The sequence below is a fragment of the Petaurus breviceps genome, unplaced genomic scaffold, assembly GCF_028583685.1.
Source record: "Petaurus breviceps papuanus isolate PSGF00001 unplaced genomic scaffold, PetGlider_PUasm1.0 90604, whole genome shotgun sequence".
NCBI lineage: Eukaryota > Metazoa > Chordata > Mammalia > Diprotodontia > Petauridae > Petaurus > Petaurus breviceps.
In genome coordinates, this window is record NW_027187285.1 from 4,750,441 (window position 1) to 4,776,257 (window position 25,817).

The window sequence follows — 25,817 nt, forward strand, 5'->3', positions numbered from 1 at the left end:
AAATTGTACTAACTTTTCCAACAATATTGTTGGCTGTTGTTCAGTTGTTTCTGACTTCCCATAACCCCATTTGGAGTTTTCTTGGCAAAAATACTGGAATTGTTTGCCATTTCCTTCTTCAATTCATTCGACAAATGAGGAAATGGAGGAAAACAGGGTTAAGTGACTTGCCCAGGGTCACACAGTTAGTAAATGTTTGAGGCCAGATTTGAATTCACAAAATTAAGTCTTCCTGACTCCAGGCATGGCACTCTGTCCACTGTACCACCTAGCTGCCCAATTGTTGGATTACTGGTTTATAAGGAAATTGGCATGAGATCAGTAAACCCTAATTTTTTTTTACTATTTCTAAACTAGATCTTTCCATAATATACTTTTACAATTGATTTCTTGAGCTTAAGTACAATTTATCCAAGTGAAATTGTAAGTTATTAGTTTGGTCTTCTTTTCTCAGCCTATTAATATCATGTTCAACCTTGTTTCTCTCACCAGAATCAAGTGTGCTAATCAAGCTACTGTGATCTGATCTCAAGTAACCCTTAATATACACAGAAAGTGTTCAAATCCATGGATGAGACAAAAATTGAAAGACATCTGTAAATGCATTTGGAAAAATGTTTCTTAATGTCTGACATAGTACACATGTTATGGTATGGTTTAAGAAAGACTTGTCAAAAAATAAGTTAATTTCTTTTGACCCCTAGCAAAAGGAATGGCAAACACTAGCTATATAATGCAAATGTGAAAAATGCCAGTACTTAAAGCTAAATACCTAAAGCTGCAAAAATCCCCTCTGGAGAAAGATAGGAATACATTAAACTAAAAATTAAAAACTATGTCACCTCAAGGTGTGTCATCACACAATTATAGGAGAGGGAAAAGAAACACCTAACTTGTCTTTGGTGAGGTCAAATCACCTGACCCAAACAAAGTGCATCCTGGGGAACTGAAAGAACTTGCAGTTATTATGAATAAACCATTGTCAGTGATTTTGAAAGATTATTGAGGAGAGAAGTCGAGCCACAGAACTATAAGAGGACAAACACTGAAGTAATTTTCAAAACAGAAGAAAATGGAATCTGCACATTATAAGCCAGTGAACTTGACTTTGGCTCCTGGAAAAATTCTATAATGGGTTATAATGGGTTGGTTAGTAAACATATATTAAATCAAGATCATAAAGAGGCAACATAGCATCATAAACAATAGAAAGTGCAACACCATTTGAAAAATTAAAAGAGAACTAGATCAGTCATGAGCAAGGGTACCTGGTGAAACAGAGATGGCTGGTATTACAAAAGATAATATAGAGAATTAATTACATTATTTGGAAAGATTTTGTATAAATACATTCAATAAGGATGATAAGAAAAGCTGTTGTTAGAAAAAGATCCGTATATAAAATGTAACTGATAAAGCTCTGATGTCAGACCAAGAGTCATTTTGTAATGGATGAGTAGTGAAAGAAAATACTAACAACAACAGCAAAAATTAACATTTAAATAATCTTTTAAACTTTTCAAAGTGCCTTACAAATGCTATGTAATTTTTTTCTCATAACAACCTAGGTGGGTAGATGCTATGATTTTACCTGTTCTATAAGTGAGGAAACTGAGACAGGAAGAAATTAAGTGTCTTCCAGGGTCCCATAGCTAGGTAGGTAGGAGGCTGAATTTGAAATGAGGTGTTGACTCCAGATTCAGCACTCTATTCATAGTACCACCTAGTTGCCTCTAATGAACAGTTTGGTCAATCAGTCAGTCAATAAGCATTTATTAAGTATCTACTATGTGTCAGGCTCTGTGCTATGTGCTAGGCATACAGAGAGAAGAAAAGAAAAAGACAATCCCTACCTTCAAAGAGCTTATAATCTAATAAGACAACAACAACATATTTTTTTAAAAAGCAACTGAGGGGGAAAAGAAGGGTACCTGGCTGGGGAAGTCAGGAAAAGTCATTAATCTAGCAGGAGTATGATAAAATCCTACAGGGGAATAGAAAGAAAATAAAGACCTTAAACTGAGTGGAAAATGGTGAAATTGGTGCTCTGTCCTTAAATGGAGTATCTATGAGAAGTTCTCATCCTCTACCCTCTCCCATCAGAGGGGGGACCCAGAAAGTAAACATACTACACAGATGTTAGTTTCAGAGTTGATTTGATCTTGCAGGAAGATGACTTTCTGGAGTTTTATGATGAAGTCCAGGATAGCAATTCATTCTCAAATGGATTACCTACTATTAAAAACTATATGAGAGATTGCTCCAAATCATTAATATAATAAGAGAAATGCACAACAAAAGAACTCTGAAGTTTTACTTTTCCTGTCAAAATGAACAAAAATGACTAAAGATGGGGATAGTCAACATTGGAGAGGATACGTTTAGATTGACCCTCTGATACACTGTTGGGGAAACTGGTCCAACTATTATAAAAGGGAATTTGCTTAATGGGAAAATGCTTAAGATTTTACTGTCTATTGACACCGAGATTCCACTGCTAGGCATATATTCCAAGGAAATTAAAGACAGAAAGAAAAGTCCAATAAATGCTAGACTACTCATAGCGACACTTTTTATAATAGCAAAGAAATATAAATAAAGTTGATGTCCACCAGTTGTGGAATGGCTAACATGACTACACTCTAAAAAACTATAAATATAAAGAATTCAGAGAATCAGGCAATGAGTTATTTGAACTGCTTCACAGGGAAGTAAGCAGAAATGGGAAAAACAATATGTACAATGACTACAAAAAAGTAAATTTAAAAAACAAAAAAGAAAATTAGATGCTGTGTAATTGTCATGACTCATCTTGGTCCTGAAATGCATTTACTTCTGTCCTTCACAGAAAAAGAGGACTATAGATATGGATCATTGCTGATAATATCAAACTTTATTGGTACATAGATTTAGAGCTGGAAGGGTCCTTACAGCCCGCAGAGTCCAAGCCTCTCATTTTGGAGATGAGAAATCTGAGGCAGAGAAATTAGGTGACTTAACCAGGGTCACACAGCTAATAAGAGTCTAAGGCACTTAGCTAATTCTGTTGTTTAATTTTGCTGAACTGCTTCTTATCTCTTTCTGTTCTATCCTTTGCTACAAGGAATCATTAATGGGCTGGGGAAGATGGAGGTATATGCTCAGAAATGAAGATAATGTAAAAACAAAATATATTGGTAAAAATTTAAAATTTAAAAATAAATCATGGCAGACTAATCTTTACTTTTAACAGAAATACTAACTAGTAGATCAGGATAAGACTCAGGATACTCTTTATCTCTTCTAGTAACATTTTTTAAACTCTCTGATATTATCCTTGTGAACAAGATGGAATAATGAGGACTGAAAAACTGTGGTTGGGTAAATTTAGGAAATGCTAGAATGATCAGATCCAAAAAGTAGTCTTCAATTATTTGATTTCAATTTGGATGGAGGTCTCAAATGGAATACCCTAAGGATCTGTGCTTTAACTTTTAAGTGTGTATCCTTTCTTATTAATAACTTGGATAAAAAGGTATGGTCGATGTCTTAGATAACAAAAAGCTAGAGGGGTTAAGTAACACATTGGGTGACAGAGCCAAGATTCAAAAGCATTCCAATAAGCTAATATTGCACCAAACCTAGTGAAATGAAAGTTAATAACAATAGAGGTAAAAGCGAACATCTGGCATAAAAAAAAAAAACAGTTTTGCAAATACAAGATAGTGGAGACATGATTAGCAGGTTTTCTAAAATCAATGTAAAGCTTTGAGGAAAGAAGAAGGGAAAAAAAAGTATTTACTTTTATAGCTCACACCACGTGTCAGGAATTGTGCTAAGTGCTTCACAAATATTATTTTACTTGATTCCCACAACTCTGGAAGATTGGTGCTACTTTTATCCCCAATTTACAGCTGAAAAAACTGAGGCTGAGAAAGATTGTGTGATTTGCCTAGGGTCACACAGCTAGTAAAGTGCAGAGGCTGGAGCTGAACTCAGGTCTTCCTGACTCCTTTTTAGTGAATTGTAAGCTCAATGATAAACAATGTAATATGATAGCCTAAAAAACCTAGTGCTATCTTAAAGTATATTAACAGAGGTATAGTAACCTGGATGAAAAGAACAGTCTTTTTCTACTCTGCCCTAGTCAGACCAAATTAGGAATATGTGTTTGGTTCTGAGCACTATATTTTAGGAAGAACATTGATAAGCTAGAACGTTTTGGAGGAACTAGGAATGTGAAGGGCCTTCAGAACACATCATCTGAGAAGGTGTAGAAGGAAATGTCATGCAAACCCCTAACCACAAAAAAAAAGACAACTAAAGTCTTTAAATAACTGAAGGCCTGTCATGTGGAATAGGGATTAGACTCATTCTCTTCACCCTGTAGGGTAAATCTAGAAAAAAAAAAAAGGGTGGAAGGTGCAGAGAAGCATATTTAAGCTTTAGGAAAGGGGGTAAAAAACTTCTTAATAGAGTTTTCAAAGTAAAATAAATATATCTTGATGAAAGATCTTTTTTTTTTTTTAAAGCAACCAGGTTTAAGTAACTTGCTCAAGGTCACATGGCCAGTTATTTCTGGGTGTGGTGCTGAGTGTCGGAGCCCGGGATTCAATCTCCAGGTCATCACAACACTGGAGCCGGTGCTCTTACTCGCTATGCTACCTGGTTGCCCCAATGAAAGATCTTTAAGCAAGGATTCAATGATCATTTGTAAGTTATATTGTCCTGAAGATTCTTGTTCAGGCTCAAGTTGAACAAAATGACTTCTGAAGGTCCTTCTTACTTGGGAATTCTATCATTTTATAATTTTATGATGGAGAATCTGAAAAAATTGTTCATGGACATGAAAACGGAAAATGGCCATTTAGAACATAGACTTTTTAAGAGAGAAGTGACTTTAGAAACCATCTTGTCAAGAGATGGACTTAAGATGGTGGAGTAAAGGCAGCCACTCATCCAAGCTCTCCCAAATTCCCCTCCAAATAACTTTAAAATGATGCCTCAAAACAAATTCTGGAATGGCAGAAGCAACAAAAGGTAGACTGAAACAATTTTCCCATCTAAGACAACTTAAAAGTCAGCAGGAAAGGTCTGTCACACTGAGGTGAGAGGGGAACACAGTGCGGGCTTCACCCAGCAAGCCAGCAGCAGGCTTTGGGACTGTGTGCATCAGCAACAGCAGTGTCAGTGTCTTCCAGGGCTCTCAGCCCACAGATTGTAAGGGGTCTGGACAACTGGTCAGAAGAGGATTATGGGAGACCTTTTACTGGCACTAGGTACAAGACTCGGTTGCATTGCCCATATGTGGTTCCAGGTGGCAGACCCAGTGTGAAGAGGAGTAATAGCATGCTACAGCTTGGAGCCACAGGGGAGCAGGGACCCTGCTCACAGTTCCGAGGCAGAAAGAGTGCTTGTGGTCACTCACAGACAAGAGCACAAGCCAGGAAACTTAGCAACATAACACAGGCTGCGGAAAGGCAGGAACACACCCAAATAGTTGAACTATAAATTGGTTCAAATATTGTGGAAAATAATTGAGTAGTATGGCAAGAATGTGACCAAAATGTTTATAACCTTTGACTCAGGGATCTCTCTGCTAGGCAGACCTCTGTCCTGAAGCAACTAGGTGGCACAGTAGATAGAGTGTCGGACCTGAAGTCAGGAAGACTCATCTTTCTGAGTCCAAATATGGCCTTGGACACGTACTAGCTGTGTGACCTTAGGCAAGTCATTTAGCCCTGTTTGCCTCAGTTTCCTCGTATGTAAAATGAGCTGGAGAAGAAAAATAGCCAACCACTCCAGTATCTTTGCCAAGAAAACCCCAAATGGGGCCATGAAAAGTCAGATATAACTGAAAATGGCTGAACAACAACAGCAACAGCTTTCCATAGTCTTTCAACTCTGACTATTCCCATCATTTTTCATCCTCAAAAATTGTGTCTTAGGTAGTTTATATTTTTATTATAAATAATTTGGAGCTATTTTTCATTATGTTGCCAGGGGTTTAAAATTCTTTTTTTGATAATATCCTTTGGCTACTTATTCACTGAGAATGTTTTTTATTGTCATTTATTTGTTTTGAATTCCACTCTCTCTGTCTCTCTCCCTCTGTCTCTCTATGTTTCTCTGTCTCTCTCCCTCTCTGTCTCTCTTTCTGTCTCTCTGTCTCTGTCTGTCTCTCTCTGTCTCTGTCTCTCTGTCTCTCTCTCTCTTTCTCCCACACCCACCCAGACCCTTTTGCTATCTGCCCTGCCGCCACTTACACAACATTCTTCCCGCCATTTACTACATGTTGCTCTGAGCATAGTAACCAAATCTATACTAGAAAGGACACATCAGACAGCTATGTTATTAATTAAATTGCCATCCTTGTGACTTCTCAACCCAAAACTCTTTTCCATGGATAATACACCTCTATATCTATTGCCTCTGCCTCTTAGAATGTAAACTACTTATGTAAAAACTGTCACTTTTTATATTTCTATCCTGAGTTCCTTAGAACTGTACCTAACACGTAATAAACACTTAATAAATTATTTTTCCTTCATTAATTCATCTTGGACTAACTTAATTTCTACCATACTGCTTTCCAGTTTCCCCATTAGCTATTGCTACATTCTTAAGGATAGTAATTACTACCCCCCAAGTAATTTACATTGTCAGGTTTATTGGATACTGGGTTATTGAGTTTAATTGTTTCAAATTTTTCCTTATCTGGTCTTTCCAACTGATTTTTTTCCATTTTTTAATCAATACCAAATAGTTCTGATAATTATTGCTTTATATTACAATTTGAGATCTGGAGGCATTGTTTCATTTTTATTTCTAATATCCAAAAAATTCTATTAAGAGTCTAGACTTTTGAATAGGCAATTTTTAAAGAACTGAAAACTATGAAAAAACATGTGAAATTATGCTCTAAATCCCTAACAATAGAGATTATAGTATGCACAAATAAAAACAATTTTGAGATTTCACTGCACATTCATCATATGTATGTAATGACAAAAAAAACCTGAAAATGGTAAATATTAGAGGTCTATGGGATGCCAGGCACATAAATATCCTATTGATGGAGCCATGAATTGGTCCTACCATGATGGAAAACAATTTGGAATTATACAAGAAATGTTCCTAAATTATATATGTCCTCAGACTCAGTGATAGCAGGGTATGAGACCAAAGTTGGTCAAGACAGAAGGAACAGGTTTTACACATAAAAATATTTGTAGCATAACTTTATTGTGGTTTTAAAAAAAACTTGAAACAAGTTAAATGCCAACTGATTGGGAAATGGCTGAATAAAATGTGATATATAAATGGATATGAATATAATTAAGCATTAAGAAATGAGAAATGGGAAAACTTAAGGAAATTATGCAGTGATCTGTATGAACTTATGCAGAACCAAGAGAATAATTTTTTTTAATAAACACAATAATGTAAAAAGAAAAAAGGAATATCAGAACTCTAATCAATGCAATGGTCTTTCTTGACACCTTTTCATTGACAAGAAAACATACTTTTATCCTCTTTACCTCATTTGGCCCAGAGGTGATGAATTATGGGTGAAGAATGAGGTATTCATTGTCATGTATGTCCAAAATATTGATCTGTTTTGCTTAAATATACATCATTAGTTGTTGAGAGGATTTGGAGGAGAGGGGACAATTTGGAATTCATTGGCAATGGAAAGAGGTGTCTATAAAATAAGAAAGAGGGGAAGGGAGGAAGGAAGGAAGGAAGGAAGGAAGGAAGGAAGGAAGGAAGGAAGGAAGGAAGGAAGGAAGGAAGGAAGGAAGGAAGGAAGGAAGGAAGGAAGGAAGGAAGGAAGGAAGGAAAGGAGGGACAAAGGAAGAAAGAAAAGAGAGGGAGGGAGAAATAAAGGAAGGAAGATGGAAGGAAGGAAGAAGGAATGAAGGAAACAAAAGAAAGGAAGGAAGAAATAAAAAAGGAAAGGAGAGAGGAAAGGAGGGGAAGAGAGGAAGGAGGGGGAGGGACGAAGGAAAGAAAGAAGGGAGGGAGGGAGGGAGAGAAAGGGGGTTAGGGAATTCAAGCTATATTCCTATAGGGAAAATCTGCATTAATTAATTCACAGGGTCATCTAAATATTCTAGGTTTAGCATAAATTCAATTTTAATTATAGCATAAAATCATTCTTGTTAAAAAAAAAACCTGAGTTCTGCACTATATTTATACCATCATGCTTATACCCTACATCATTGCATATTTAGGTGATTCATCCCTTGTTCTTTATCTCAACTTAATGGTAGAGTAAATATATTACATTTGGAATAACCATTCAATAGCCCCCAAAGTAGGTAAATTATCATTTGTTTTGATTAATTTTTATTATTAGTCTTTTTAACTTTTCTAAGATATTCAGCAATTTTTTTCAGTGATCTATTGTGGGATTTAGAATGATAAATGAAAGATTTTGTACACATACACACAAACACACACATATACATATATTAAAGTACTTCTATTATTTAGAAAGAAACAATAATATTTTTTAAAACCACATCATAAAAAAAATTCAGATATCACATTTTTCCTCTTTCCCTCACCAACCTTTTCTACCTATGTATCACTGAAGGCTGAGGGTCTTTAGTATTGAATACTTACTATATGCTGCCACGTCCAGGCACATTAGAGTAAGATAAGTCCAAAATTACAGACTGTGTTCTGAATTTCATTACTTATGTGGGTTTAAATCAGACCCTTAATGTTCTTTGAACTTCATTTTTTTTATAGTTTAGTTTCTTTCCAAATAGGAGAAAATGTGATCAAAAAAATAGAGAAAGAAAGAAAACAATCACTGTTTGAAAGTGAATGAAGGGCGCCTACATTCCCCCACCCCTCTCCTCCCCAGCCCTTTTTTTCCCTACTTTGACATCTCAGTGTTTTTTTCTCTTTTAGCTGCGAGTTCTGGGATAGGTGATAACTGCCAGTAATAGGATTAGCATTGATTTCTTTAGCAAGAACAGAGATGTGGCAGTTCCAGCCATTTACTGAACTGCCAGCTTTGAAATATCAAAAAAGAAAAAAAAGAAAGAAAATAAAAAGAAAGAAAGAAAAAGAAATCTGTAGAAAAAAGCTCCTTGCTGCATTTAAAGAAAAGAAAGCTTTGTGAATTCAAATACACATGTGTCTATGTGTAGTATTGTTGTGTGTAGAGAGATATATACATGTGCATACTGTAAGTGTGGGGGTAAATATTCCAAACACATGTGGATCATTTGAATTTTTTTTTTGTTGTTTTCCTATGATAGAAAGGATTGAAAACTCCGTTTCTGTTCCAAGCTACAAGAGAGGGTGTACGATTCATTTGGCTTTCTTTTTCTTTCACTTACTAATACATTTTACCAGCTAATCACACATATGTATCATGGTTTCCTGACTTTTTTAACCTTGAAATACAAAGAATGAGAAAGATGAAAAAAGTGCCTTGAAGTAAACACATGTTTAAGGGTTTTAAAGTGTTGGGGGGGTATGTAATTGGTAGTTGGAGGAGGCAGAGAATGAATGACTAGTTATGCTGCAATCCTGTCATTATTATTATTATTATTTTTAACACAGATATCCCCATCTCCACAACTGGGATATCACTGAAACAGTACCTGAACAATGCTGGAATCACAGGTCAATTTAGTGACTTCCACAAAAGATCAATCAATTCAACGAGAAAAATTTAGTCTAATTGATTTGTTGGGACCCTTGAGACTAAACAACTGGTTGATCAAATCTTTATTTTTTATTTTCTAAATAATCTTTTAAGATTTACTCTTTCCCAAAGAAATCACACAGAAAAAAAAATAAGGTTTTAAATACTAGCAGTATTTTGACTTCCTGATCTTAGAAGAAGAAGTCAGGAGAGAGGAAAGGTGCCCATTGAATGGAAAATACCTGAACAAATTGTGATCTATATATATAAAGGAATATAATTGTGCCTTAAGAAATGAAAAATGTAAAAAACTTATGGAAATTATGTGATTTATGCAAAAGGACTAAGTTTACAAATGCCTCCCAGAGGGACAGTTTGTTGTTTTCTGATAACCAAAAAAATCAACAACAAAACCAACAAAGTATGGCAGGGATCTATCAATAACAAACATTTAAGCACTTGATATATGTGAGGTCCTGTGCTAGATACAGGTGATACAAATTTGAAAGTGAGATGGTCTCTTTTTCATAGAACTGGAAAGATATACAGCACGTTTCTAGATAAATGAATAAGATATATTCAAAATAAATGCACAATAATTTTTTTTGAGGGAGTCATGTCATGGAAAACTAGAGCAATCAGAAAACACCTCATGAAGCTATTGAGCTGAGTCTTAAAATTGGGTAAGCTCTCCAACAGCTGAAGTTAAGGAGCATTTTTGACAAAAGTGCGTGCGAAAGATTGTGCCAAAGTATGGAGGCAGCATATGGAATGGTATATGGGGAGCAATAACTAGGCTGGCTTGGATGTAATATAGCATACATGAGGGGAAGTGATATATAATCAACCTGGAAAGAAATGCTGGAGCTGGATTCTGAATGACTTTAAATGCCAAACAGAGGAGTTTGTATTTCATTGTCCTAAGAGGTCTTGAGAGCAACTGAAACTTCTTGAGCAGGAGGGATGTCTTCACACCCGTACTTTAGAAACATCAATTTAGTAGTAGTGCAAATAATCGCTTCAAGTGGGGAAAGACTAGATGCAGATAAACCAATTAAGAGGCTGTTTTAATAGTTCCCTAGCCCCCCCCCCAAAAAAAAAGGTAATGAGGGCCTGGACTAGTGTGGTCAGAATATATGTAGAGGGAAAAGGATGAATAACAGAGATATTTAGAAGGTGAAACTGAATGGACTTGGCAACTCACGGGATATGGGTGAGGGAGAACCAAAGATGGCTCCAAGATTGTGAATCTGGGTGAATCAAAAAATGGTGGTTTTCTTGGCAGAAATAAGCAAGCTAGGGTCAGTTTGGGGGGAAAGATAATGAATTCTGTTCCAGATAGTTTGAATTTGAGTTGCCTAGAGGACATTCAAGTAGAGATAATCAGTAGGCAATAGGAGATATAAGAATGGTTTGCAGGACAGAGATGAGCACTGGGTATGTAGATTTCAGAGAGCTGCAGATAGATGATAGTTGAATACAGGAAGCTTGGTGAGATCACCAAGGGAGAGTCTATTAAGAAAAAAGAGAAAAACACCCAAGATAAAACACTGAGGCAGGCCCATTCATAGAGAATATAATGATAATTGTGCAAAGCAGTCCCATGATAAAAGTACCATTGCAGAAACCCAGTGAGGAGAGATTATCTAGAAAGTAAAGATGGTCAACAGAGCCAATTTCTGCAGAAGATCAGGAAGGATGAGGAGAGAAAAGCAACCCCTGAAATTATCAATAAAGTGATTATTGGTAATTAGAAACTTAGTAATTTATATTTTAGTTCCATTTTACAAGAGGATAACTTATCCACTTACATTTTACAAGAGGCTTCTTATTCACTTAAATGAAAATTCTAACTGGTATAATTTCAAACAAGGGGAAGTCTTTATTAAATTATGTATGAAACACATTGGGGCAAGAGAGGGAGGCATTTTTGCATGCTGCCTAAGAAACAAGAAGGTAGAATTTCTTTTTTTTTAGGTTATGCAATACATTTCCATAGTTACATTGTGAAAGACTAACCATAACTATATTTCCCTCCATCCTATCCTGCCCTCCACTTACGTTATTTTCTATTTTCACCCTGTCCCTTTTCAAAAGTGTTTGATGCTAACTACACTCCCCCAATCTGCCCTCCCTTCTATCATCCCCCCCCTCTTATCCCCTTCTCCCCTGCTTTCCTGTAGGGTAAAATACCAAAATATGTGTGTATGTTATTCCCTCCTTAAGCCAAATCCAATGAGAGTAAGGTTGACTCATGCCCTTTCACCTTTCTACTCTTCCCCTCCATTGTAACAGTTTTCTCCTGCCTCTTTTATGTGACATAATTTACCCTATTCTATCTATCACTTTCTCCTTCTCCCGATATATTCCTCTCTCAGCTCTTAATTTTGTTTTTTAGATATCATCCCTTAATATTCAACTCATCTTTTGCCTTCTGTCTATGTATACATATGCACACATACACACACACATATAAATACAAATACCCTCCTATAGATACATATATATTAATGAATACCTATATATATTCATATATATTCCCTTCAACTATCCTAATACTGAGAAAAGTCTCATGAGTTATAACTATCATTTTTCCATATATAAATAGTTCATCTTTAATAAGTTCCTTATGATTTCTTTTTCCTGTTTACCTCCTCATGCTTCTTGTATTTGAAAGTCAAATTTTTCTGTTCAACTCTGGTCTTTTAATCAAGAATGCTTGAAAGTCCTCTATTTCATTGAATATCCATCTTTTCCCCTGAAACATTATACACAGTTTTGTTGGGTAGGTGATTCTTGGTTTTAATTCTAGCTTCTTTGACCTCCAGAATATCATATTCCAAGTCCTTTGATCCCTTAATGTAGAAGCTGCTAAATCTTGCGTTATTCTGATTGCATTTCCACAATATTCAAATTGTTTCTTCCTGACTGTTTGTAACATTTTCTCCTTGACCTGGGAACTCTGTAATTTGGCTATAATATTCTTAGGGGTTTTCTTTTGGGGATCTTTTTCAAGAAGTGATTAGTGAATTCTTTCAATTTCTATTTTGCACTCTGGTTCTAGAATATCAGAGCAATTTTCCTTGAGAATTTCTTGAAAGATGTTGTCTAGGTTTGCATTTTTTTATCATGGCTTTCAGATAGTCCAATAATTTTAAAATTGCCTCTCCTGGATCTCTTTTCCAGATCAGTGTTTTTTCCAGTGAGATATTTCACATTGCCTTCTATTTTTCCATTTCTTTGGATCTATTTTATAGCATCTTGATTTCTCATAAAGTCATTAGCTCCCATTTGCTCCAATATAATTTTGAACTAATTATTCTTTTCAGTGAGCTTTTGAAATTCCTTTTCCATCTGACCAATTCTGCTGTTTAAGGCATTCTTCTCCTCATTGACTTTTTGGACCTCTTTTGTCATTTGAGTTAGTCTATCTTTTTAAGTTGTTATTTTCTTCAGTCAGGCTGTTGACTCACTTTTCATGATTTTCTTGCATAATTCTCATTTCTCTTCCCAATTTTCCCAATACGTCTCTTACTTAATTTTCACAATCCTTCTTGAGCTCCTCCATGGCCTGTGAACAGTTCCTATTTTTCTTGGAGGCTTTTGATGCATGAGTTCTGACTTTGCTGTCTTCTTCTGGTTCTATGTTTTGATCCTCTTTGTCCCTGGAAAAGGATTCTATAGTCTGATTGTCCTTGCTCTGTTTGCTCATCTTGCCAGCCAATTACTTGACTTTTGAGCTCTTTGCCACGGTATAACTCTGCTTCCAGAACGGACAGTGTTGTGTCCCACATATCTGGGGTTTTGCACAGCTGTTGTCAGTTTTTTTTCCAGGCAGATGCCTCAGAACTGTGAGGAGGACTTTCTCTCCACAACCTCAACAAGCTCTGCCACACCAGCACTCCTCACCCCAGGACCACCACCCAAGACTGCGACCCAGATCTAGGCAGGGTGAAGCAAGAGAATCCTGACTCAGTACCAAGAGATTCCTGCAAATGCCCTCTGGACAGTCAGTTGGCCTCCCTACAATCTGTAGGCCTGGAGCCAGAAGCAGCAGCAGCAGTTGCAGCCACCAACACCTCTGTGGCCCCAGAGGCAGGGGCGAGACTGTTTTCTTCTTTCACCCAGGTTCAACAGGGTGCCCCACTGACCTTTTACTTTCTCTTTGGAATTTATGGGTGAGACGTCTGGAAACCACCACAGCTGCCAATGATTCACTCTCCTGAAGTCTACTTGGGCTGTTCTATGCTGCTGGTCTGGGCTGGCACGACTCATGCGGGACTGTGCTCAGCTCCTACCCAGTGTGATAGATACTTCCTGTTGGCCTGCCAGTCTGCTTTCAGTAGGAGATTTGTTTCTCCCTGTCACTTTGTGGGTTCTGTAGCTCTAAAATTTGTTGAGTCATATTTTACAGGTATTAGAGGTGGTTGGAATGGGAGCTCAAGTAAGTTCCTGCTTTTAATGCTCCATCTTGACTCTGCCACCTCAAAGGCCAGATTTCTTGTTCAAAAAATTAAGCAATCTACAAATTTTATAGTCTACTCAGAAAGTCACAAATGTGACATGTATATGATGAATATTTCCTCAAAGAACAGAGCTGAGAGACACAAGACATAGAACTAAACAACATCAGAAAGGAAATACTTATGTGATTATTAAAAGGAAATGATTGTTTACAGATGTGAGAATATTTCAGAAACAGCTATTTGTGTGAAAAGAGATCATTAAATTATTAAAGTTCACAATTAGTGCTGAATTAGGAGAAATACTACATTGGGAGCATAAAGGAGAAGACACTGCACATGATTACAAGTACTGCTATCTATTTTATCTACTCTAATGGGAAATAGAAGCAAGCAATGACAATCATTTCATCACCATTTCTTAAAATTGTCCCTACTATGAGGAAGCTGAAAGAACCCACAGCAGGTAAATGGGGGGATTTCTCTCATAAAGATTTCATTTATATGATATATGGGGAACTGATTCAAATGTTAGAAATAAGTGTTCACACACACACACACACACACTGATAAATAATTAAAATATATTAAAAAGGAGTGGAGTGAAATGGCAGAATAGAAGTAGGAATTCTGTGATCTCCACCCACAACCACCTCAAATACCTATAAAATATGACTCAAAACAAATTTTAGAGCTATAGAACCCACAAAGTGACAGAGAGAACAAATCCCCTGCTGAAGGAAGCCTGGAAGGCTGACAGGAAGGGTTCATTGCAGTGTGCTGTGAGCTGTGCAGTCCCATGTGAGCCACATGGTTTTAGCCCCAGGGAGGCAGCAGTGGCTGGAGCAGACTTCATCAGTAGCTGTGGTGGCTTCCAGACTTTTCAACCTATAAACGCCAAAAAGAAAGTAAAAGGTCAGTGTGGAACTCTGTTGAAAAGGAAGGGCATAGTCTGGGCTAGAGGTGGTGAAGTCATGGTGGCTGCAGCTGCAGCATCTGCTGCATGGCTGCCTCAGGAGCACTTGGTCTACAGATCATAGGGGGTTCAAGGTCCATTCAGAGGGTAATCACTCTTGCTTTGACCTGCTTAGATCTGGGTTGCTTTCTTGGTGGTGGTCCTGGTATGAGAAACACCAGCTTGCCAGTGTGGTGCCTGTGGAGAGGGTGCCCTTGTCAGACCTCTGACGACATTTGTGAAAACCCCAGCGATTTGGGACAAAGCTCTCCTATGTGGAAGCAGAGTTCTACCACGGCAAAAAGCTCAAAAGTCAAGTAGTTGGATGGCAATATGAACAAGCAGAGGAAGCACAAACAGACCATAGAATCTTTTGGGGGGGACAAAAAGGATCAAAGCATGGAATGGGAGGAAAACAACACAGTCCAGAACTCCAGGATCAAAAGCTTCCAAGAAAAATATGAATTGGTTATAAGCCAAGGAGGAGCTCAAGAAAGATTTTGAAAATCAAGTAAGAGAAGCAGAGGAAAAACTGGGAAGAGAAATGAGAATGATGCAAGAAAATCATGAAAAGAGAGTCAACAAACTGACTGAAGAAAATAGCAAGAGAAGCATCAGAAGGTAAACAGGGAAAAGAAATCATAAGGATCTTATTAAAATTGAAATATTTACATTCCTACATGTTAAAATGATAATTGTAACTCATGAGACTTTTCTCAGTGTGAGGATAATTGAAGGAAATATATATGTTTATATAGGAGGGTATATGTGCATATAAATACATATGTGAGTGTGCATATATATGTGCACATGTATCCGTAAAGGGCATAGGATCAGTTGAATATGAAGGGATGATATAGAAAAAATAAAATTAAGAGGTGAGAGAGGAATATAATGAAAGGAGATAGAAAGAGATAAAATAGGGTAAATTACCTCATATAAAAGAGGCGAGATAAAACTGTTGCTTACAATGGACGGGAAGAACAGGAAGGCAAAAGGAAATGGGTCAACCTTACTTTCATTGAATTTGACTTAAGGAGGGAATAAAACACACACTAAATCGGGTATCTTACCCTACAGGAAAGTATGGGGGAAGCGGATGGGGGGGGGGGAGAGCGGGTGAGAAGGGGGGGAGAATGGGGGGGGGGGTAGTTAGAAGCAAACATTTTTTAAAAAGGGACAGGGTCAAAGTAGAAAATAGAATAAGTGGGGGGCAGGATAGGATGGAGGGAAACATAATCATTCTTTCACAATATATCTACTATGGAAATGTTTTCTATAGCTACACATGTATAACCTATATTGAATCACTTTTCCTCCCAGTAAGGGTGGGTGACAAGGAAAGGAGGGAAAGAATCTGAAAATCAAAGTTTTAAAATCAAATGTTAATATATATAATTTTTTACATGCAATTTGGAAATAAGATATACAGGCACTGGGGTATAGAAATCCATCTCACCCTACTAGAAAGTCAGAGGGGAGATGGGGGAGGATATAAGAGAGAGCAGATTGGGGGAAGGGGTATTTAATAGGATACTTATTTTGGGTTGGGGGGGTAAGGGAAAGATGGGGAAAAAATTTATAACTCATAATCTTGTGGAAATGAATGTTGAAAACTAAAAGTAAACAAATTAAACAAAAAACAATAAATAAAAAGGAAAAAAGAAGTAAAATATATTGAAAGGACAATTTTCAAAGGAAGAAACCAAAGCTATCAATAATCATATAAAAATGTTCTAAATCACTAATGATTAGAGTAATACATATTAAAACTACACTGAGCTTTCACCTCATAAGCATCAGATTAGCAAAGTTGATTTAAAAAGGGAAATGACAAATACTGGAGGGGGCTGTGGGAAAACAGGCATATACTAATGCACTTTTGATGGAACTGTGAATTGGTTTAGAATTTTGGAAGTGTAACTGTGAGAAGAAGCTATTAAATCATGCAGGACATATGGGGTATTCAAGGAAGACTGGCACGTCTAGTGTGAGGGCTTGCTGGGCCCTTTTCAGGGATGCTTATCCACTTTTTGTGTCTATCTGGCACTCAACTCTCATCTATGGCTCCAAGAAGCTGCAGCATGCACAGTGATCATACCCCAGTAAACTGTCTCAGCAGATGAGCTAAACCAGGTTCAGGGTAACTGATGGACCTCAAAACCGTCACTGAGTTGGGAGATGTCTACCCTAAGCATGTGAAGATTTCACTCAGTGGAATGGGTGGATGAGAACAATGTTTTCCAATGCCCAGGAAGATGGCTGCTTGCCACTGGACATTAATGACTCTGGAAGAGAGAGTGAGGTTGATGACTGACATTTAACATTTGCCATAGTCTGGTTCTCACCTTCCTGCATACTACACTCCATCCTGAACATGCCCTGAACTCTTACTTCTCTCATTTGCTTACATTGTTCTTCTTGCCTATAATTTTCTCCCTATTTCTCTTTATCTGTTGAATTTCTATTCATCTTTTCAAGTCAAACTCATACTCTGTCTCCTCCATAAAACTTTCTTTCATTGTCCTCTAATGACCTTCCCCTTCAAACTGGTTTTTCCATTTATATGTCAGATATTATATTACAAATGTAAGTGGGGATAACTTTTGAAAGTTTTTGCTGATTATCAACACCAAAGGGACAAATCAGGAGATATATGCTCACCAGGGTCATGGAGAATGCCTTGCTTATCATCCAAATATAAGTAAGATTCCTTCTTGATAGTCAGATTTTCTAAATGCTACTATTCACAGATGAAGAAATTATTTTAAAAGAATCTGAAGAGAAAAGGAAACAACTGTGGTTTTAAAAGAAAATTTAAAAAGAAATCAATAAAACATATATTTTACCCAAAAAAATTGAAAGGAATTTTTCTATTTGGAAAAAGGACACCTACTTTATTTTTCCAGAGTATTTACTGACCAGATTACAACATACAATTGGAGAGGCAGTCTATCACTAGACACATCTTCAAGATGTGCCACAGAAAAATCAGGTTAAGGACTAGAACAAAAAAGAAAGTTGTTCTCAATTTCTTATGGGAAAATGCACAGTATTTTAAATAATACAAAATTGTTTGCTAATACTAAACCTCATTCTTTTTTAATGTGATTATTCTTCCCATGATGCTATATTGTTGCAAAGTACCACAATCTCAAAAGAATTAAAGATGCAGGTAATAACCCATAGGGGAATGGAAAGAAACATGGTCCATGTATCTGAACTCCTTTATAATATCATTAATGATTTCTGTGCAAGAAGAATATAACGAATTCCATACAGAACCAAAAAAGGATATGGAGTGCTCACGTAGCAGGAATATGGAATAGTAGAAGGGCAGCCTGAGTTGTGTGCTTGTAAACCTTTCCTCCAACCCCACAAAAAATTAAAAAAGGATATTATTAGAACTAGAGGGAGTCCTTTAGTACGATGAGCATGCTTTCTACTGCTTCCTCTTAGGAAAGATCAAAGGCTAATCTGAAATAACTCATCTTCATCCAAAACACAGTCAGCTCAGATATGTGGCATCTTGAGACCAAAGTGTCTAAAGGTTTTCTTGCTTAGATATTTGGATGCCATTTGGCTATGACTCCCAATTTAATTAACATCTGCAAGTCTCAAGTTCTACTTCTGAAAAATGAGAATAAGCCCCAACCAAGGAAAAAGTTCTTCAGTCAACAGTTAGTTGATCATCTATTAAGTACATACTATGTATCAGACACTGTACTTCACAAATAAAGGTACATTATGATGCCATTTACATGTTCCTTACTAACAGGTATTAAATACTGGTAGAAATTATGAAAGGTAACTTGAATAAATTGAAAAATAAACTAGGATAATTCTTGTCACACTTCAATATGTCTTCTTTCCTTACTCTAATTTTCCTACTGTACTTTTTCTGATGACTTATTTTGTCTCCATCACTTTCTAACCCATACAGTACTTCAGGTCAAAGTTACTTAAGGAAGGGATTAAGCCATATTTTTGTGTTTCTATGTCCACATGTGCCTCACACACAGTAGAATCTTAGGGTCATATATTTAGACATGAAAAGCATATCAAAAGTCACCAACTCCAGTAACCTCATTTTACAGATGAGTGACTTGCCCAAGGTCTGCAGGTAGTAAGTATCTGAGGAAGGATTTGAAAACAGGTCTTCCTGAGTCCAAGTCCAGAATTTTATCTATGTTTGTTAATTATTTTTTAATACTAGCAAGAATTTTTTAAAAAACCTTTTCTGTTTTTCAAGGTCAGTTCACAAAGTATTTTCACATACATTATTGTGTTTTATCACAATTTTCTGAGGTAGATGTCATGAGTATAATCATCTACTATTTAAAGATTTTGATGAAAATTCAGTTATTTTTTTCCACTGTCTCACATCCAGGGAACAGTGAGCTAGAACTAAAGCTCAAGTCTTTCTGATTCAACATACAATACTCATTTTACTTTATGGTTCCACTATCTACAGTGTCACATTGCCTTGTTATTTAAAATTTTAAAAGGGAGTGAGAGGTGGATGGATGTATTTTGCAATATTGAAATATGGACTCTTCTCATTCTTGACTAATATTCAAGGAGATGCAGTTACCCAGACCCAGTATTTACTTAAATGCCATCTTATAGGCCTCTATAAACTTCACAAAGATTTTTTCATCTGGGGCCTATAATTCTAGAATTGCTACAAAAGACAACTACATATGAAAAAGTATTCAGTGCTCACCTGACTGCATGTAGCCTATAAAGGGACCTATTTCTATGCTTCCAGGCAAACTTCCCAGCAAATAACTGAAGCATTTCCCAAGTATTGGAGAAATTTGTATTAATTAAGAGAACTTAGTGCACAGGGCAACCTAAGGCATTTACCAGATTTGTGCAAGAATGGTATAAATTGGAAGGGTAATGTAAAATTCAATAATGTTTAAGCAATTTAGAGACTCGCATCTAAAGTATTATTATCACCATCCATTCTGCTTTAGGGATTGTGATTTTGCTCAAAGAGATAGGATGCTATACAACTGAACAGTATGAACATTTCCAGGTCTGCTTTTAATAAGGTTACCCTCCAGCAGACATGTGTCCTAATTCATTCACATTGGTCTACTTAACATGGAGCCAAGAAGAGCTGAAGACCTTGAAAATACAAAGCAGAGCAACAAGGGAGAGCAGCTGGGTTCCATGTTCCCATTATGTTGAACTCTGATATTTCTCAATATCATAAGGATCTAACAGCTGCTCAAGCCCCAAATATTATATCCTGATGATGTATCTTAAGGCAACCACCTTATTAAGTAGAAAAAAACTCACGAATTGTCCACATGTGAATTATTGGTCTGCACTGAGCAAGATAGATCTACCTTGGGAATCTAACTCCTTTGTCTAACTCATGTTCTATTTTGGTATCCAGAGTTAGGAGTGGAACTAGTGGTACAAAAGAAGTTATAAGTTATTATTGTATAAATTGGGCACAATTGATTAACAAAAAAATCAACAATAGCATTTCACACATATACAATCATAGATTTAGAACTTAAAATTGTAATGATGTGTTCGAATCTTACCTCTGGCACTTACTAACTGTATGCCCTAGGGCAAGCCACTTAATCTACATGGGTTTCCACCTATATAAGGAAGGTTTTTGACAAGAAGGTCTCTGAGGTCCCTTCTAGGTCTAGATCTATACAAATCTATATAATATAACCCTTCTTTATACACTTAAGAAAAACAGAGGTTCAGACAGGGTAAGTGATTTGACTATTACAACTTTTACTCCCATTTGAGACTCACAATAATTACTGCAAGGTGGTAGACTGGGGAAAATGCAGGAATTAGTGTCAGGAGAATTCTGCTGCTCACTTGCAGTAATCATGGACAATTCACTTAATTTCTCTGAAAAGGTCTCTTAATCTGTAAAGTGAGGATTAAAACAAACAAACAAAGCAGCGTGAAGTTGCTATATTATAGGATTATCGTGAGAATACAGTGAGATTATATATATATATAAAGTACTCAGATATTCAAATGGATTTGATATCTCATTGATATGAACATTCCTTCTAATATGTACATCTCCATCCATCTATGCCTGTCTACCATATGCAATTCATGTATATTCTCTTAAGGCTATCATAGAGGCCTACCCAATATACTGGGGGTCTTTCTCAAATTATCCTTTGAGACTAACATGCAGTCTGTCCATCAGCTATTCTTCACTCTCACCAAGTAACCATACATTTCTTTGATGATATCCTTTCTACTGTTTCCTCTTTGTCATTCTCCAGTTGTAATATATAATAAATTGCTGATGCCTGCCTAAAAAATAGATCAAGGAGAGATAATTTAAGAATTTCTTGAATTACCTGAAAGTCTTGATAAAAAATAATATATGATAAAAAAAATAATAGACATCATATTTCAAGAAATTATCAAGGAAAACCAACCCAATATCTTAGATCCAGAGGGTGAAATGGAAATTAAAAGAATCCACCAATTACTTCCTGAAAGAGATTCCAGAATGAAAATTCCCAGGAATATCCAGACCTCATCAAGGAGAAAATACTACAAGCAGCCATAAAGAAATAGTTCAAATATCATGGAGCTATAGTCAGGATCACACAAGATTCAGCAGCTTCCATGTTAAAGGAGTGGAGGGCTTGGAATACGATTTTCTGAAAGGCGAAGGAGCTAGGATTATAACCAAGAATAACCTACTCAACAAGACTGAGTACAATCCTTCAGTGAAAAAAAATGGCTATTTAATGGAATAGAGGACTTTCAAATATTCCTAATGAAAAGACCAAAGATGAATAGAAAATTCGATATTTAAACACGAAAGAGAAACCATAGAGGACTCAATAATGTTAAACTGTTTACATTGCCCTATGGGAAGAAGATACATATATTTCCCATGAATTTTATCATCGTTAGGGCAGTTAGAAGCAGTTTATGTAAACAGAAGGCATAGGTATGAGTTGGTCATGTTGGGGTAATCTCAAAAGAAAAAATGGAGTGAAAAAGAGGTCTGCAGAAGGAGAAAGGGTAAAGGACAGGTTTAATATGGAAAATTATCTCACATAAAAGAGGCATGCAATGAAGAATTTATACAGCAAAGGGAAAAATGGGGAGTAGGCAATGTTTAAACCTTAATCTCATTTGAACTGATTCAAAGAGAAAAGAAAATATATATATACACATACATATATCCAATTGGGTATAAAAATTTATCTTACCCTAGAGGGAAATAAGAGGGGAAGGAGATAAGACAAAGGGAGAGATTCTAAAAGGAAAAGCAGGTTAAAGGAAGCAATGGTCAGAGGCAAAACAGACTTTTGAGAAGGGACCAGACAAAAAGAGAAGGATAAACAAAAGAAAAAAGGATAAAGTGAAATTCACATTGAGTAATCATAACTGTGAATGGGAATAGAATGGCCTCACCCATAAGACAGAAGTAGATAACAGCACGGATTAGAAACCATAATCCAACAATATGATGTTTACAAGAGACATACTTGAAACATAAAGATATACATACAGTGCTAAGATAAAGAAATGGAAAAGAATCTATTATACTTCAGCTAAAATGAAAAAGGGAGGGGTAGTAATCATGATCTTAGACAAAGCAAAAGCAAAAATAGACCTATTTGAAAGAATCAGAAAAACTACATTTTGATCAAAGATAACATAGACAATGAAGCAATATTTTTTTTAATTTACAGGAAGTTTATCTGATAAAGGCCTCTTTTCTCAAATATATAGAAAACTGAGTCAAATTTATAAAAATAAGAGCCATTCCCCAATTGATAAAATTCTCAAAGGATATGAACAGACAATTTTCAGAAGAAATCAAAGCAATTTGTAGTCACATAAAATCATGTTCTAAATCACTATTGACTAAAGAAAGACAAACTAAAATAACTCTCAGGTACCACTTCATACATATCAGAAGTGACAAAAGCTGGAAGAGATGAAGGAAGATATAGGTACACAAATGAACAGTAGGTGGAGTTGTGAACTTGTTTAACCATTCCGAAGAACAATTTGAAACTATACCCAAAGGGTTATAAAATTGTACATAGCCTTTGACCCAGCAATATCACTAATAGATCTATACCTCAAAAAAAGGAAAAGGAACAATATATACAATAAAATTTATAGCAATTCTTTTTGTGGTGGCAAAGAATTGGACATTGGGGGCATGCCCATCAATCAAGGAATGACTGAATAAGTTGTGGTACATGATTGTGGTGGAGTACTATTGTTCTATAAGAAACGATGAGGTAGTGGTTTAATAAAAACATGGGGAGACCTGATTAAATTGATATAGAATGAAGTGAGCAAAACCAGGAGATCATTAGCAACAGCAATATTTTCATGATGATCAACTGTGAAAGACAACTACTCTGATCAATAAAATGAACCAAGACAATTCCAAAAGGAGTTGTGAAGAAAAAAAATACTATCTACCCCCATGGAAAGAGCTAATGAACTCTGAGTGCAAAATGAAATTTAGTTTTCTCAATTTATATTTTTGGGGTTTTTTATGATATGACTAATACAGAAGTATGTTTTGTCTTATTTCACATGTATAATTGATTTTTGCTTACTTTCTCATTGGTTGGAGATGAGGTGGGAGGAAGGGAGAAAATTTGGAACTTATTTTTTAAATAATGCTAAAATAAGTAAATAATAAATATTTTTTAAAATATTTTTTCTCCTTCCTCCTAGAAATAGTACTTCACATGGATTCCTTATTAGACTTATTCCAATAAGAGATTTCCAGTCTTTTAAAAAAGATATCCCAGGGGCGGAGCCAAGATGGCAGCATAGAAACAGGAAAACTCCCTGTGCTACCCCTATGAAAAATGACTCTAAACAAACTTTAGGGCTACAGAACCCACAAAGTGACAGAGAGAAAATAACCTCCTGCCGAAAAGAGCCTGGCAGGCTGACAGGAAGGGTCCATTGCAGTGCACTGGGAGCAGAGCCCAGCCCTTCATAAGTCTGTGGTTTTAGCCTCAGGGAGACTCAACCAGCTGCAGCTGAAAGGTCTTTGGAAGAGTAGATCACCAGCAGCCATGGTGGTTTCCAGAATTATCAACCCATAAATGCCAAAGACAAAGTGAGAAGTCAGTGTAGAATTTGTGGGAACAGGGAGTCCAGGAGTATGGTGTGGCCTCTGCCCCCCAGAGGAAGAAGCAGCTGAGCCATGGCAGCCATGCATCTGCTGCCATGTGGCTGCATCAGAGATTCTGGCCTGCATATTGTAAAGGGACCAAGAAACCTGAGGGGTAATCGCTCTTGCTTTAGCCTGCTTGGATGCGGATCCCTGGCCTGGGTGGAGGTCTTGGGGTACATCACCAGTGTGCCAGAGCCAATGGAGGCTTCAGACAGGGCAGCCAACTAATACCTCCAGCATCTGAGAAAACCCCAGTGATTTGGGACAAAGCTCTCCTCTCTGGAAGCAGAGTTCTACTGGGGCAAAAAGCTCAAAAGTAAAATAATTGAATGACAACATGAGCAAGCAAAGGAAGCAAAGCAAGCCCAGCAATCTGACTTTGGATTCAATTTTTGGGGGACAAAAAGGATCAAAGCATGGAACAGGAGAAAGAAAACAAAGTCAGAACTCCTGCACCAAAAGCTTCCAAGAAAAATATGAAACAGTTACAGGTCATAGAGGAGCTTAAGAAGGATTTTGAAGACCACATACAAGAAGTAGAGGAAAAATTGGAAAGAGAAATGAGAATGATGCAAGAAAATCATGGAAAGAGAGTCAACAACCTGACTGAATAAAATAAAACCTTAAAATAGACTAACTCAAATGGCAAAAGAGGCTCAAAAAGCCAATGAGGAGAAGAAGGCCTTAAAAAGCCGAATTTGCCAGATGGAAAAAGAATCTCAAAAACTCACTGAAGAGAATCATTCCTTCAGAATTAGATTGGAGCAAATGGAAGCTAGTGACTTTTTGAGAAATCTATATACTATTAAACAGATCCAAACAAATGAAAAAAATAGAAGGCAATGTGAAATATCTCATTAGAAAAACCACTGACCTGGAAAATAGATGCAGGAGAGATAATTTAACAATTAGTGGACTACCTGAAAGCCATGGTCAAAAAAAGAACCTAGAAATCATCCTTGAAGAAATTCTCAAGGAAAATTGCCCTGATGTTTTAAAACCAGAGGGCAAAATAGAGGTTGAAAGAATCCACCTATCACTTCTTGAAAAAGATCCCAAAAAGAAAATTCCTAGGAACATTATAGCCAAGTTCCAGAGTTCCCAGATCAAGGAGAAAATATTACAAGCAGCCAAGAAGAAACGGTTTGAACATTGTGGAAACATGATCAGGAAAACAGAGAATCTGGCAACTTCTACATTGAGGGATCAAAGGGCATGGAATATAATATTCTGGAGGTCAAAGGAGCTGGGATTAAAACCAAGAATCACCTACCCAGAAAAACTGAGTATCATGTTTCAGGGGAAATATGGTCATTCAATGAAGTGGAGGACTTTCAAACATTCTTGATGAAAAAATCAGAGTTGAATAGAAAATTTGACATTCAGATACAAGAAGCAAGAGAAACACGAGAAGGTAAACAGGGAAAAGAAATCATAAGGAACTTATCAAAGTCGAACTATTTACATTCCTACATGGAAAAACAAATTTTCTCAGTATGAGAATAGTTGAAGAGAATATAAATATATATATATATATATATATATATATATATATATATATATATATATATA